The 14,929-nt window shown below is 36.3% G+C and overlaps 1 long non-coding RNA gene across 3 annotated transcripts in view; it reads left to right on the forward strand.

The window, feature by feature from the left end:
• The window catches only part of LOC135298685 (uncharacterized), a 67,473-nt gene extending 53,251 nt beyond the window's left edge, over positions 1–14,222 (forward strand). For all 3 annotated transcript variants that reach the window (XR_010360730.1, XR_010360732.1, XR_010360729.1), the window contains 3 exons: positions 11,906–11,966; positions 13,383–13,534; positions 14,105–14,222. This is a non-coding gene — a long non-coding RNA (uncharacterized LOC135298685). The remainder of the gene's footprint in view (positions 1–11,905; positions 11,967–13,382; positions 13,535–14,104) is intronic.
• The last annotated feature ends 707 nt before the right edge of the window (positions 14,223–14,929 follow it).

Here is a 14,929-nt window from a genome sequence, read left to right on the forward strand (position 1 = left end):
TTCTGGTAATTTGCTCACTGGCAGTAATATAAATAATAGAAAAGTAATCCAGAAAATATTATTCAAAGATTGATCATTAAGAGAAATAATAACACTTAGTGGCATTACACATTAGCCTCTTAGAAAAATTATTTCAACCATTAACAAAAAATTCCTTATGAAATACCAGGAGCCAGAACTCTCTACAACATCTGTATTTTCAACAATTAAGACATCTTTCATTAGAGCTCAGCTCTAATTATTTTATTTCTTGCTCAGCACCTGATTAGGTAAACATCTTTTAAAAAGTCAGTTGAAAAACTTTGTATATATCATCAGATTTTCTAAAAAATTTATTTCTTAATTATAAATTTAGACCCTCAATTGAAAAAATATTTGAGATGTATAGTTTTTATTATTATTTCCATAACCTGATGCCCCAACATGCCCAAGATTATACTTGCAAATAAAGTACAAACTTCTGTTTTCTTTCACTTTAATATTCTGCCATTCTTGAAGCTCTATATCCAATAAAATTAACATGAGTACTTAAGCAACAATCATTACAAATAATTTACTATTAATAAATAGTAAAAGTAAAGAAGGGTTACTTGTATATTATTGCTTTCTCTAGTCCCAGCACTTTGGACTATGTTACTGAGTCTAGTGATAAATTTTTTATATCTATGATGATATCTTCAGCAAAAAAAAAAAAAATGTACTTTTTATTTGGTCTATAAAAATGCAAAGAAGGAATGGATAAAATTACTTCATCTGGTTTAGTGCTAAGGCTAGGAATTTAAGGATCACATCTCCTACAAGCCAGCCTAACTACATATACTGACAACAGGCAAAGAAAAATCTGTTTCTTTGATGAACATGAAAGGATAGTTTATATAAGCCTCATTGTGTAAGACAGGTGAAAAAAGGAAGATGGCAGTTTCCAAACATCCTTTAAAATAATGACCTATTTAATTGAGAAAAGAATGGAGAAGAAATTTCTGCTGAATTTCTGCATTTTAGAATTAGAAGTTGATTTTTCCTGAATAAAAGCAGATTTCATATAGCATGTGAACCATATATAATTTAAGTCATTTTTCAGCACAAGTACAGTAGAACTGTTTTGTGCCCATAAACTTGATCACAGAAATTTCAAAGATGTGAGGCACCCCATGCCTGTATAGCCAACAGGCTTTCAGGTGTCTAATGTAAATCAAGTTCAGGGGAGACAATGATGTTTTATGACATTCCAATTTTATTCCAGAGACAAAAATCAAAGATATTTATTCTCTTTAATTGGTGCTGATAGAAACATTTCTATTGCAGAACATTTGTAAAAGTCAAACTTCTAAAATTCTGAAACAGGTGAATACTCAGTCCTGCCATAAGACATGCTGGCAGAGTAACAATTTGTTAACCATCACATATTTCAGATTTTACAGGGAATTCAGTAAAACTGGCAATGACACTCTTTCCATCCAAGTCACCAAGTCACCTACTCTGCCAGAAATTCCAAAAGGTCGTTGCAACTGTGATTTGCATGGCTGTCCTTGGCCCAGCAATTCTCCATGTTCACAGTGAAACTCACTGACCCTCCCCAAGGAGTATAAACCAGCTTTACACTGGTGTCAGACTTATGGAAAGAAAGCTCAGATGACTTAATGGGCAAGGGCTGTTTTTCTTACCAGAAACCCTGGACTCCTCTGTAGCACAACATTTCATGGTTCACAATCTGTACATGTTAACATGTTCTAGAAAAAATGAGGACAAGAGGATAGATAAAAAGAAGCTGCAGTTGAAGATCAGAATATTGATAAGTTGAACAGAGAATTGAGACCTTCTGAAGATGTAAGTAATCTGAGAGATAACAGAGATCACTCATGCTCCCTGTGTCATTACCTTTCTTTCCTAGGAGTGAATCTCACTAATCTGCAGCCCCACCAGATTCAATATGCAACAGAGAAGCTTATGCACCATTTTAAGTGACAGACCACAGGCATGAGATGAGCAGAAGATATTATATGCTTGGATTTTGCTTATATTAGGGAAGAAATTCTCTCTATGAAGGAAAAAGCAGCCATTTCTCATCAGGGTGAGCTTATGTGTGGTGGTCTGGAGAGGGGAAGGACTTTGTTTTTGATGGCTTATTTATGTTCATTTATTTTTAAATGGCAGCTGTCTGAAGTTGCTCAGTGTTTGGAGCGTGAAATTAAGTCTCAGGAGAGATGGATTAGATGAGAGAATGCCAGGGAGTCAATCAAAAGTTCACATTATAAGTGGTTTGCCCTATAAGCTCTGAGAACTTATCACAAAGCTTCCAAGCCTGTAATTTGATAGTTGCAATTGTTTTTAAAATCCTGCATCATAATATATGTGTAGATACATATATATAAAGAGAGAGAGAGATCCCAATATATATACATACATATGTAGATGATATATATCGATATATATGGACATGTTTCCTTTCATATTACCTGGCATGCATGCAGTATGAATATTCAGGACTATGGTATATTTCATGTAAAGACAGTATTGCTTTCTTCTTTCCTAATGAAAATATTTAATAAAGACAAAAATACCATATAAACCACTGAAATGCCAAATATCATCTTACACCATGTGCATTTGTCATGAATTCTTGCCACATAAGCAATCCTTTTTCCAGCCAGAAAGTCTATTGCAGTGCCTTCAACTTTTTCTATTACATTATCTTGAAATAAAATCTTAAATGATAGTAGTCTTAGAGACATTTTTGGAAAGAACAGGGAAAGAGGGACATTCTAATTAAATGTACTCATTGTCGATGGCAGTTCAACATTTTCACTTCCATAACTCCACTAAAAAAGTTCAGATGAAACATGATTCTTAATAATCAGAGGCACAAGAGCACTATAGAGCTGGGGTTTAGTATTATTCTTTGACTTGACACTGTTGGGGAATACTTTTTTCCCCTGAAATATATTTAATAAAGTAATAGCAATCAAACTGCTATAGTAAACTAATAGATATAATGAAACTCTATTAGCGCCCAGAGACTCCTAAGAGTGCAAGGAGACAATACATTAATTTAGAATCAATTCTTTCATTAATTCATTGCATTCCTCTGTCATAATTCTCACATGAAGTCACGGTGGAGCACATGTAAAAGCAATGGGTGAGACAACAGGGGGATCATTTAAGATATTATTTTATCAGTAGAGGGAGGAGTTGTTGATCTTTAGGAAGGCATCATAAATGTCACTTCTGATATTTCCAGTTCCCTTCCTTTTTGTATTTGAAGCCTCATATGGCAACAGATGCTTTCTTTAGTGGGGAGGGTGGGGACTGGCTCTCGCTGGGAAGCACTGCAAGAGAGATGATCTATCAGCAGTTTAGCAGACCAGCTCTGGTTTTTAATGGGAAATGCACTGGTGGGATCCTCCTGTCAGCAAGGGTAATATTCTGGAAGTCTACAAGGAGATATCATCAGTTATTGCAGACTCACCCCAGCAACTCCAGCCTCACATAAAGAAGCAGAAAAAATTTCCTGGCCCTGCAGGAAACATACCCACGTAGGAGGAAATGATGACGTTAATATTTGTTCATTTTTTGCATATTCTTAGTTCTTGGTAATTAAAGAATATGCTTGAACAGGATTACTTTCTGACTCTTACAGAGAAGCATCTTTATTGGATCCAGCAGGGCCACCAACTCATATATGGTGCTTAAAATTGGATTTTTGTCTCATTTGATCTGAATAGAGCTACAATCTATGAAGGAACCAGAACCCTTCAGCAAACGCGTGCTTAGGAGAGAGCCCTGAAGCAACTTCTTCTGGCTAAGTGCTGCTCTAAATGCTCCACCTGACCCCTGGTCAAAACATCACATTTTGATCATGGTTTTCAGGGCATGCTGAGGCTCCAGCTCCTGCTGGAGCTGGCTGAGGAGGGAGTTAGCTCGCATTAATAATTAAACATAACTTTTCCAGCAGTGCAGGTCATTCTCATTTTGGGGGGAGAAGGGAGAAAGAGATCTCCAATCCTCCAGCTTAGTCTGATGCAAAGTTTGATCCCTGACTTTGTGTGCCTCCTTAGCAGACTAGGAGATCATGATTCACATAGCTCTAGTCCCAAAAAGTTCTGCATTGACTATTTGATGCATTGATCCTTTCACTTAATAGCTAGCCCTTAAGCCATAATAACTTACAGATATATGCATTTATTCTACAATACTCTGAAAGGCCTTTTTAAATATTCATTCTATTCTGCTAAATAAGCAGCCCTCCTTTCCAGGAGGCCTGTGATTAACGCTCCTTTCATCCATCACCACTATACACTGCCTTTGGGAAAGCCTGATCCGCTTGCTGCTCCAAAAAATGTATCTGGAACCAGAACTTATTTTCCCTGCTTCTGCTACTGCCAAGTTTCAGGACTTTAGGCAAACCACTTGACCTTGCTGCATCTCACTTTCCTCTCCATTAAAATGAGGATAGTGCCTAGCTTCATAAAGCATGTCAGTTCTACAGATTAAAATGAAATGCTATGGATGAGCTTAGTACAATGATTCTATACACCATGGAAATTTCATCCTTTAAGACGATGCCAATGACAAAGCTGTCAAGCCAAAAACTGCTCCTGGCAGCCAAAATCTTATATCAGCACTATGGCCCAGTGCCATCAGCAGGGCCATAAGTAAGGGAAGGGACACATTTATTCAGCTCACTTGACAGGATCATCATCGCTAGCTGGACTACCAGGCTTCTTTTTTCTCTTTTTTCAAAAGAACACAGAGTATAACCCAGTCTTAATTTATACAGGTAACACAAGGAAATACAGGAGGTGTATGGAGAATTCTCTATTAAAAAGCAATCTGACAGCACAATAGACTGTTCAAAAATAGTTTTAATAACAGTTCTAATCTAATACTGGTTTTAAATGGTGACCTGCCTATCTGGCTAACTATGCTGAATATTGTGGGATAATTATTTCTAAGTGGCATAAATTTAACTGTATGGTAAATTAATGAGTAAAAGGCTTCTTACTGTTGTTTAATAAGTATGAAGAAAATACACTTAACTTTTCATATACTGTAGTCAAATTGCATAAGCAATAAGTCTACATTAGATGTTGTATTTATTACATCAAATCTGTGAACGCTGTTAATACATTAACATTTAAAAAGGTAGCCCATGGCAAGTCAATTTCACAGCAATTAAAACTGAAAAACTGGTAATTGACATTTGATAAGTGTGTTAATTGATATCAAGCTTGCAATAGCTAACATGTTAAATGTCAATTAAATCCATGTGTTTTTACAATTAGAATTTATTAATAAAGAATCTAATTACAAAATGTTGCCTATGTCAGTTTATGTTAATTACGCAACAACGACATTTATAGTGAAAAAGTTTCTCCAGTCATCAACAGCATTTTAAAAATTTCCCTATCTTTTAACATTTTGCATTGCATGTGTTGCTTTTTTTCTGTTTTATGTGTAATGGGAGGGAGAGAAGTAGATTAAAACTGTAGTACCACTGGTCCAACCTTTTCTACAGTTTTGAAAGAATACATTGTGAATATATTCTACATTAAATTGTGTAAGTATTCAGTAAAGCCAGGAAATTAACTTTTGTTATTGTTCAGTGAAAGACCAAAGGCATCAGCCAGAATCAAGAGCCACAGTGCAGAAAGCAGTCAACTAAGAGAAATTAATGTAGGGAGGGAGAGCATCAGGCACCACAGACAGGAAAAGACCCAGAGAAAATTGGAAAGGGAGGTTAAAAAATATGTTTAAAGCCCTCAAGGCACATAGAGAGAATTAAGAGACACACAAGAAGGGAAAATAACTTGGGGAAAGTGAAAGGAGAAAGAATGAGAGAGAAATCAGATTTCTATGCTATTTTTTTTCATGTAAATACCTTGCATTTGTGAAAAGAGAGCTCAAATAAAAGCAAAAAAGAGAGCAATATTTTTAGTGAAAGCCTCAAATGCAAATATTAGTGACATTTATATAGGTCTGTATTAACAGTTGAAATTCTGTTAAAATAAGTTTCCTTTAATTTTCACTATTTTTATATTTTTAGCTTCAGATCTTTGGTTGCTAGTTTGGAATTTTGAATTTTAAGATCAACACCAACAAAGGTCCCTTTACCTAACAGAATTAAAATAGGTCTTGTTTGTTTGTTCAGGACAATTGTTTCATTTGTCACTTCTGCTACTGCAAATCCTACAGCTTACTTTACTCTTAATTTGACACTAATAGGGAAAAATTGATTTTATTTCCACTTATTTCCCAGCTTGTCACACATTCATCTCCATTTGGGACAACATACAGTGCTGCCTCCCTTCATTGTGAGAATGAAAATTAGGTTTACACTAAAACAAGGTTTTGTCAGGAAAGAATGTTTTGGCCTGACAATATCTGTAATTGAATTCTTAGAGAGAGGTGATTGCTGAGCTGAACATATTTAAAAATTAACTTCCTTTGAAGTTTGAAGTGCAACATGATTTGGTACCTTTAAATTAGAATTGATCTAGCAAAGGAGATTTTTTTTTCTTATTTTAAGGAGATTTTTATCCCTTTGTCAACCAAATTTAAAATTCAGGAAAAAAAGGTGTACTTCAAAATTTGTCCAGAACTTCAGCCCCATTCAGGAAAGAAAGGCAAGAAGACAGGATTTGGAGGAAAAAAAAGTAGAAGAACAAAAAATTGAGAGGAAGTGGTAAAAAGCTGCTCTATAAGCATACATAAGTAAGAGTATTGCATAAGTAAGAATATTTGTAGTATCTTTTAAAATACCTGTTTAGTAAAACCCTGTGTCTTTAACACACAGTTCTTCTATAGCTGTGCATCTATATACCTTTAGCCAAAAAATTTAGCAGTGTCCTTTCCCCAGCATCAAGACAAAATCATCAGGTTATAAGTGGATAACAATTCCCACATTGCTCTGTTTGATTTATCTCTGCCGCTCTAAGTGCGCCTCTAAGGTTTAGAGATTCTCTCAAGCTTGGCTGCAAGCGGCTGTGTTTTTTTGCTCATGCCATATTTCCTTCACATCTACATGACCACAGCAGACAGAACATGAAAACCTCTGCATGTCCCATCTCTGAGAGAAGTCTGCACAAACCATAAAGGACTTGAAATTTTATGTACCATATATATTTGTATATGTATAGATATATATAAAGTTACAGAAGAAATTACGACCTCAGAAATCATTATTTAAGGATGGCTAGGCCTCCTTGATCTATAACCACATGAAGATTGGTACCATCAAACAATCTCAAACTACTTGTGTTTCTTTCATTCTTAATTCCTACATAGCATATAAATCCCACAGGCTGTGAACTCTCCTCTAGGAAAGGGATGAACAGAGGAGTATTAGGATGTAAAGCATAACTCATGATGTAGGCTGAACTGCCATAATGGTCCAATGTGCTGAAAGATCAGAACCTGTTTTAAAAGGGTTAAAAAACAAAAAAATCATGCTGCTCAAATGGCAACAGCAAACACTGTGAAATTTGGTGTCACCATTTATTAGAAGGAAAAATAAAAATTTTTCCTAAAACTCCCTCTGAAAAAGATTCCTTCCTTCCCAGAAGTCATAACATTTGTCTGGGTTTCTCATTTAATTCAGGTATTATTCTCCCAGCCTATACAGACACTGCACAGCCATTTTCTGGCTCTCATGCCTCTTAATGGGATCCAGTTTCATAAAGAAAGAGCCACTGAAACAGAAAAAAAAAAGTGGACCTATAGCCTTGGGCTTTCTGATCTGTATGAGTAATGCAAAACCCAGTTACCAGCTGTGCTGGGCTCTTGCTCTTGAGTTAAGAACTCAATCTCTTTGCAAGTGCTGCTTTCAACAGCTCCTCCTTCACATTCATATCATCCTTGTCAAGTTTTCTGATGGTTAGTGAAAACCAACAAGAAATCAGCATTTTCTTAATTATGTGTTCATGGAATATCTGTGATCTTCAGATAAAATTCAGATAATTTTATCTGAAGATTAAATCCTCAGCTTTGATTCCTGTTCAGCTTTGTGGCGCTTCAATAGCCAGTTTTTTTGGGCCACTCTTGCATGAGTAAGGCTGGAGGAAGCCTTCAAAGCTCCTCTCTAACACCCTTTGTATGGCTTTTCAAGTATCCTCATAAATTTGGCTTCTGATATTAATACACTTGAGATACTAAGCTTCTCCAAAGATCTAAAATTCCATCTTATATACCACAAGACATAATAAATCAGAAAATGTTACAGCTCTTAGTTGTGGCATTCCAGTGAAAATGCATGCAGACATACTAGATTCAAATAGTTATTTCAATTTAGGAATAATTTCATGTCACTTAAAATAGACAACTTTTAAAAGTTCATTTTAAATTCTGCTCATATATTAATATTATGGGTGATACTAACAAAAATATTGATTTCTCAACCAGTACTTGAGAATCTCTGTCAATTAAAAAAGATATTTTTAGCATAGACATAAAAATTATGTTCAGGTTTATTTATTTCTTAAACTGAATATGTCTGTGCCCACATATATGTCCTAAATCCAGAAGACTTTCTGAACAGCAGCTATAGAAAACAGCTTTTCATCTTCTTGTGCATAGATGCAAGTTTTGTCCAAAGATAGTGTCACCCATTTTCAGTTATTGCACTCCTTTCTATGGCTTTGGTATCAGAACCCAGGTGGCCAATGCTAAACCTGACATCCTAATCTCTGGCTGCATGACTTATGGTTGTGCATCCTTTCCTATCCAAGGACGGAAGGTAAATCACCTTTCTTGCTTCCAAGATCTTTCAGTAACATTTCTCAGTTCTGTTGAGGGTTTAGAAGGAAAACAACATAGATTTTATAATATTTTTTATTACATAAAAGAAGAGGTAGACAACAGGAATTATAAGATCCATTAATGTATTATCAATTTTAGATAGAATTCATTTCCTTCTAAATTTTATTATTTTTATGCCTAGATCTATTATTTTTAGTGACAGAAAAGTAGAAATAGTTTTGAAATGGGTTTTTTTTCCTGTCTCTAAGGTCTGTAGAATAATTTTCTTCAGTTTAATAAAGTTATTCAAAATATCTGCAACATTATTAGGCCCAGCATTTAAAGAATTCAAATGAATCTTCAAAGTGCTCAGCTTATGAGATTTGCAAAATTAACTTTGTAATTACAGTATGCAACAAAATACAGAGCTGATAGGTATTTTCCAAATGAATGGAGTTAATTTCTAGCATTAAACATTATGTATCCTGTCTCAGATAATTTTGGCTTTCCTGAGGATAAGTTCAGTAATAGAGACAGATTTCCCAGCCATTACCACTACAGCAAAATATCACACACTTCTTGATAGACTGCATATTGTCAACCTGCTCATTTCAATATCTACCTGGTTTTGAAAAGTGAATTTTGAAGGACAGATCCTATTTACACAAATGCAAGTCTTGTTCTACTTAGAAGCCCTTCTTGAAGGCTGCCAGGTCATCTTCCCATCCTTTTAGTTTTGACTGAAAGGAAAAAAAAGAAAGAATCTTTGAAAACTTAACTTTACACTTTATAATTAGGGAACTTATTTTTGTAATGCATCAGATAGGATGGGCAGTGGCTTTTTGATGTAGAAACCCTCTCTTTTTTATCTCAACACAGACTAATTTTATGTAGAGATTGAGGGCTGGGGCTCTTTGGCTTGTTTTTACACATATGACATTCTGACTGTTTGTAAATGAAGAAAGTAAAATTGAGTTCCTTATTAGATGCTGGTGAGAGCAAGGATATACTTTTTTTTTTCCCCATTGATTTTTAATTTTGGGTTTTCTTATTTCTCCTCTCACCTTCAGACAGCCTTTAAAACACAGATATGACAGTGCTGCCATATTTTACAATCAAAACATGAAACTATCCTACCTGTCTAAGCATCTGGTTCTTTCACTGGGTAGTAAGTTACTCAATTCCTGAATCTAAATAGCACAAGTAATCAAGTCAATAGTAACAGAAGTAAATTTTATAAAGTATCAGACTTTCTGCTCTTTACTGGCTAGATATCATTTTACTCATCATTCACACCTGTCAAATAAAGAATGCTATATTGCCCTGCATCCACAGGTAATCCACATTACAAAATCACGTCATCTCCTATTTAAACTTTTGTTTTTACCCATAAAATTATGCTGGCAGCAGTCAGATTTGCATGAGTGGATAAAAGCATAAATTTAAAGAAGAGTTTTTAAAACAAACACACATCGTTAAATATCCATACTCTGTGTTAGTAACGTTGAAGATGGTGACGTGAGAAACCAGAGTCAGATTGAATTTTGGGGCAGTATGTGGTCACATGTTGGACAGGTCAACATCTGGTTTTGCACCTTAAGTGAATTATATCAAGGAATTAAGGTGACAGTGGATGGTAACTGAAACCATACAAAGCTGTACAAAACATGCTCAACATATTCACCTTCATCTTCAGTTAAGTAATTTATTAGAATAAAAACAAGAGAAATCAATATAATTAAGAGTCTTATTTTTGTGTTTCATTCTTACACTTTTGAAAGACATTAGAGATTTGGGGACGGGAGAAGAATTTGATACAGACCATAAGGTCCTGGAAACCCTTTGATTGCAGCTATCTGGTTTGCTCCATTGACAGCCTTTGCATGGTTCAACATGCACTTTTAGGTACTCACCATATGAGTGTATCTGCTCAGCAAGCTTCAGGCAGAAAGGACACAAAGGACCTCCAGATCCAAATCTTCACACCAGTGTATCTTAACTTTGGCACTCTGGTTAGGCTTTAGCTAACAGGCACAAAAACTGAGACTCTCATGGCTAATTTGCCAGCATTTTCAATGAATCACATAATTTTCATAGAGTGGTGTGGGTTGGAATGCACCTCAAAGACCACACTGATTCAACCCCCTGCCGTGGGCAGGGACACAGTCCACTAGACCAGATTGCTCAAAGCTCCATCCAACCTGGCTGGAAAACTTCCAGGGATGGAAGTTTCCCACCTTCTATGGGAAAACCTGGTCCTGTGCTTCACCATCCTCACAAGAAATAAATTTTTTCCTAATATTTAATCTAAATCTAGGCTCTTTCAGTCTGAAGCCATTTCCTCTTGACCTGTCACTACATACACTTGCAAATAGTCCCACTCCATGTTTCTTGTAGCTTCCCTCAGGGTTCTGGAAGGCCACAAATAGGTCACCCCAAAGCCTTCCCTTTTCCAGGCTGTACAATTCTCTCGGCATTTCCTCATAGCGGAGGTGCTTTCTCCCTCTAATCATCCCTGTGACCTCCTCTGGACTCACTTCAACAGTTCCATGTCCTTCCTGTGCTGGGAGCCCAGAGCTGGATGCCGCACTGCAGCTGGGCTCTCACCAGAGGGACAGAATCCGCTCCCTCCCCTGCTGCCCATGGGGCGCTGGAGCATCCCAGGGCATGTTTGGCTGTCTGGGCTGTGAGTGCCATGGCCAGGGCATGTCCAGCCTCTCCTCCAGCAGCACCTCCAAGTCCTCCTGGGCAGGGCTGCTCATCCCCAAGCCTGGATTGATATCAGGGGTTGCCATGACCCAGGTACAACACCAGCACCTGGTCTTCATGAGATTTAAACCCCATGAAATTTCCATGGACCACCTTCTGAGCTTGTCTAGGTCCCTCTGGATGCCATCCCACCCTTCAGGTATGGAAGGAAACCTTTCAACCTTCGTACTTTGCAATGAAAATACATACTATCTTTTGATTCCACTAAAAGTCTTTCTTGAAACATCCTTCTCCTTGATTCTAAAATATGAAATAATTAACTGAATATAATTGAAGAAAGCTTATTATAATTATTGCAATTTTATTATATTGTCTAAGTTAACTTCTAGGACAAGAAATAAATGAAAAAAGTGCATTTTAATGGACTTGTTTAATTAAGGGTTTGTTTATTTTTATTTCATAGCTGTGATATCTGGAGAAGGGTTGGAAAAGGAAAAATTCAGTAATCAACTATGCCATACCTGGTAAGTATAATGTCTACTGCAGCTTGTTTTTCTTTTCTGATTGCAAATTAGCCCCCTCCCAGAAGGGAAACTAATTCTAATTTAACAACACTAAAAGCCTCTTGATGTTCCTATCTGGACACACTCCAGTCTTTGAGGGAATTATGTCATGTGTATGGCTGTTTTCCAGCTTCTTCCTGCTTTCTAAAACTGTGGTGTCCTAAAGAGAAAATCTATATCTTGCAAGCTTTTGGAAACAGAGAAGATATTTAACAATCACTTTCCTTTCATGCTAGCTTTGGAATAATGCTACTCTGTATTTGAGTCTACATTTGAATTTGGAACATTGAAACAAAAGAAAATACAGACTATCTTATAAAAATATGATTAATTTTTGTGTGACATGTAGGAAAATAAAGAGGTAATGCTCTCAGTGCTTTATCCACTTAGAAAATGAAACATTGTTTGAGCACTGCATCAGTTGTTCTCATTGTATTTTCAATTCTTGCATTATGAAAAGTGAAAAAACAGGATTTATAAATGTTTTGGGTGTTTTTTTTTTTTACAGTAGATTATATCAGAATTATAAAAAAGAAAATCAATAATTTTTTTTACTTAGATTTCAATGGAAGCTTTTCCTGGTCAGTTCAAGGTCATCAAGCCTTTTCCATTTTCAACTTCCAGGTTGAAATAAGCGCCCTTTATTCAGTCGAGTACCTGTAAACTTGAGAGCACATAAATCTGGACCTGAATTTTAACCTTGGGAATAAGTCTGCTGGCTTTATGGGTTTTAATCACCAAAACCATCGATGTGCTCTCTGTTCTATTTCCTTTGGCCTGGAACTACAAATATTAAAATATTAATGTATGAAGCACTATATTTTCTCCACAAACTGTCCCACTTTTTTGATTTAAATATTTCTCAAAGAATTATCCTACTTGTGTTCATAAAAAGCATACCACTGTTAGAAAGGTTTGGGGCCTTGGTTTCTTTTCTTACTGTCGTTGTGGTAGTTTGGAAGGGATTTCTTAAGGATGTACAACAGAATTTCCAGACCTAAAAAATATCACAGAATAACAGAATGGTTTGGGTCAAAAGGGGCCTTAAAGATCCTCTAATACGAAACCCTCTGCCATGGGCAGGGACACCATTACAGACCAGGTTGCTCAAAGCTCCATCTAACCTGGCCTTGAACACTTCCAGGAGTGAAGCATCCACAGCTTCTCTGGACAACCTGTGCCATGGCCTCACAACTTTCAACAGTAAAGAATTTCTTCCTAGTATCTGATCTACACCTGCTATGTTTTCGTTCAAAGTCATTCCCCCTTGTCCTGTCTCTACATGCCCTTGTGAAAATTCCCTTCCATCTTCCTTGTAGCTTTCTTCAGGTACTGGAAGGCCACAGTTAGGTCACCCCAAATCCTTCTCTTTTCCAGCCTGAATAAACCCAGTTTTTCTCAGCTTTTCCTTATGCAAGAGGTGCTCCATCTCTCTGACCGTCCTGGGGATCTGAAGGCACAAATTTGTAGCCCACCAGAGATGTGACAGCAGAAGTCTTCACTGGAGGGAGTGCTATGCTCTATCAGAGGTGTGGCATTCAGTATGATCACTGGTATGAGAAAAAAGAAATATCTTCATTTTACTTATATGATGGATTAGAAATAGGTTATGAGAGGTATTTTCTGATAATGGATACCTGTGAATTCAGTAGTCCCAGAGCCCTTCCTGATTTCTGTGTTTCTAAGGAGGAAATATGTTGTAAAGCCAATCATTCTGCCTCCTAGTGCTACTCTTCACTAGGTTTGAATTGGGGAAAAAAATAAAAGGAGTCTTTGTTTTGCACTGGATTTGTTAAGGTCTAGGAGATGGTGGGGTGAAGTCATTAATGACCTCATATGTGCTATACTGCTTTGGAAGGCAAATTACTATTTTTGAAGCATTTAGTTTTGGGGAAATGGCTTCTTTTTAAGGCAGTCTTTTTCAAAATCTGAATTAGAACCCAGTCTTCTGGTTTGAACACAGTTCAGATCTAGCTGTATTACTTGTAGCCATTTCACCATCTAGAGATGTGATATATAATAAACCTGTGGGATTTTTTTAATATTTTTCTGGTTTTTTGACTTTTGGGTTTTTTTGGGTTTTTTTGGGTTTTTTTCAGAAGGAAGAATTAAGAACCAGTCTGAGCCACTGGTCGCAGGGGCTGGTAAAAGTCTGTCAGAGCTTAAAAGGTAATGCTGTGAGCTAATGAGAGGGGGAGCTATCCATCATTAGATGAAAGTTCTCTTATGTCTAGATCTGGTACTTCCTAAAGGTAAAACCTACTTTAATGTCAATTCTCAGACTCTATATTTTCCTTGAGAAAGCTGGCAGGGACATGGAACTGTGGATAAGTAAAGTGAATTTTGTAGTCTCTGCTAAATCAGCCCTACAGCTGGATAGAACTGTAGAGCTGTTTCTCCCAACATCCAGGAAACTGACTCTCAAATGCTGCAGTTTCTAAGAGATTTTCTACATATAATCATATTGAATTCCAGGTTATTTTTTTCAAAATATTATTTCTCTTTATACCCTTACGCCTCTCTTGTAGTTTCATTTTTTTTTTCAAGTGCTTCTTCACTGATTTACTATTAAAGTGTTCATTAGCATATCTGGATAGGTGGTAACCCTTAAATTATTTCTACACTACATTTCAATCATAAGAAAATAAGAAAAGGAGGACCTCAAAATCCAGTCAGATTGCATCTCAACAGCATAAAAATACCCCCAAATTTCTTACTGCTGTCAGCGATACATATATATAAAGCACTTCTTCTTGTAAACTAAGGAACTAAAATCTGAAAAAAAATGAATGTCTGTTTGTGAGGCAAATGGAACTTATTAACTACAATTTAGCTTCTTTTTACAAGTTAGAGGAGTAGAATAATTCTCTTATTTATTTCCCTCTTTTTTTCATTTTGACAGAACCTTTCCAGTTTTATCACAT

The sequence above is a fragment of the Passer domesticus genome, chromosome 4, assembly GCF_036417665.1.
Source record: "Passer domesticus isolate bPasDom1 chromosome 4, bPasDom1.hap1, whole genome shotgun sequence".
In the NCBI taxonomy this organism is placed as follows: Eukaryota; Metazoa; Chordata; class Aves; order Passeriformes; family Passeridae; genus Passer; species Passer domesticus.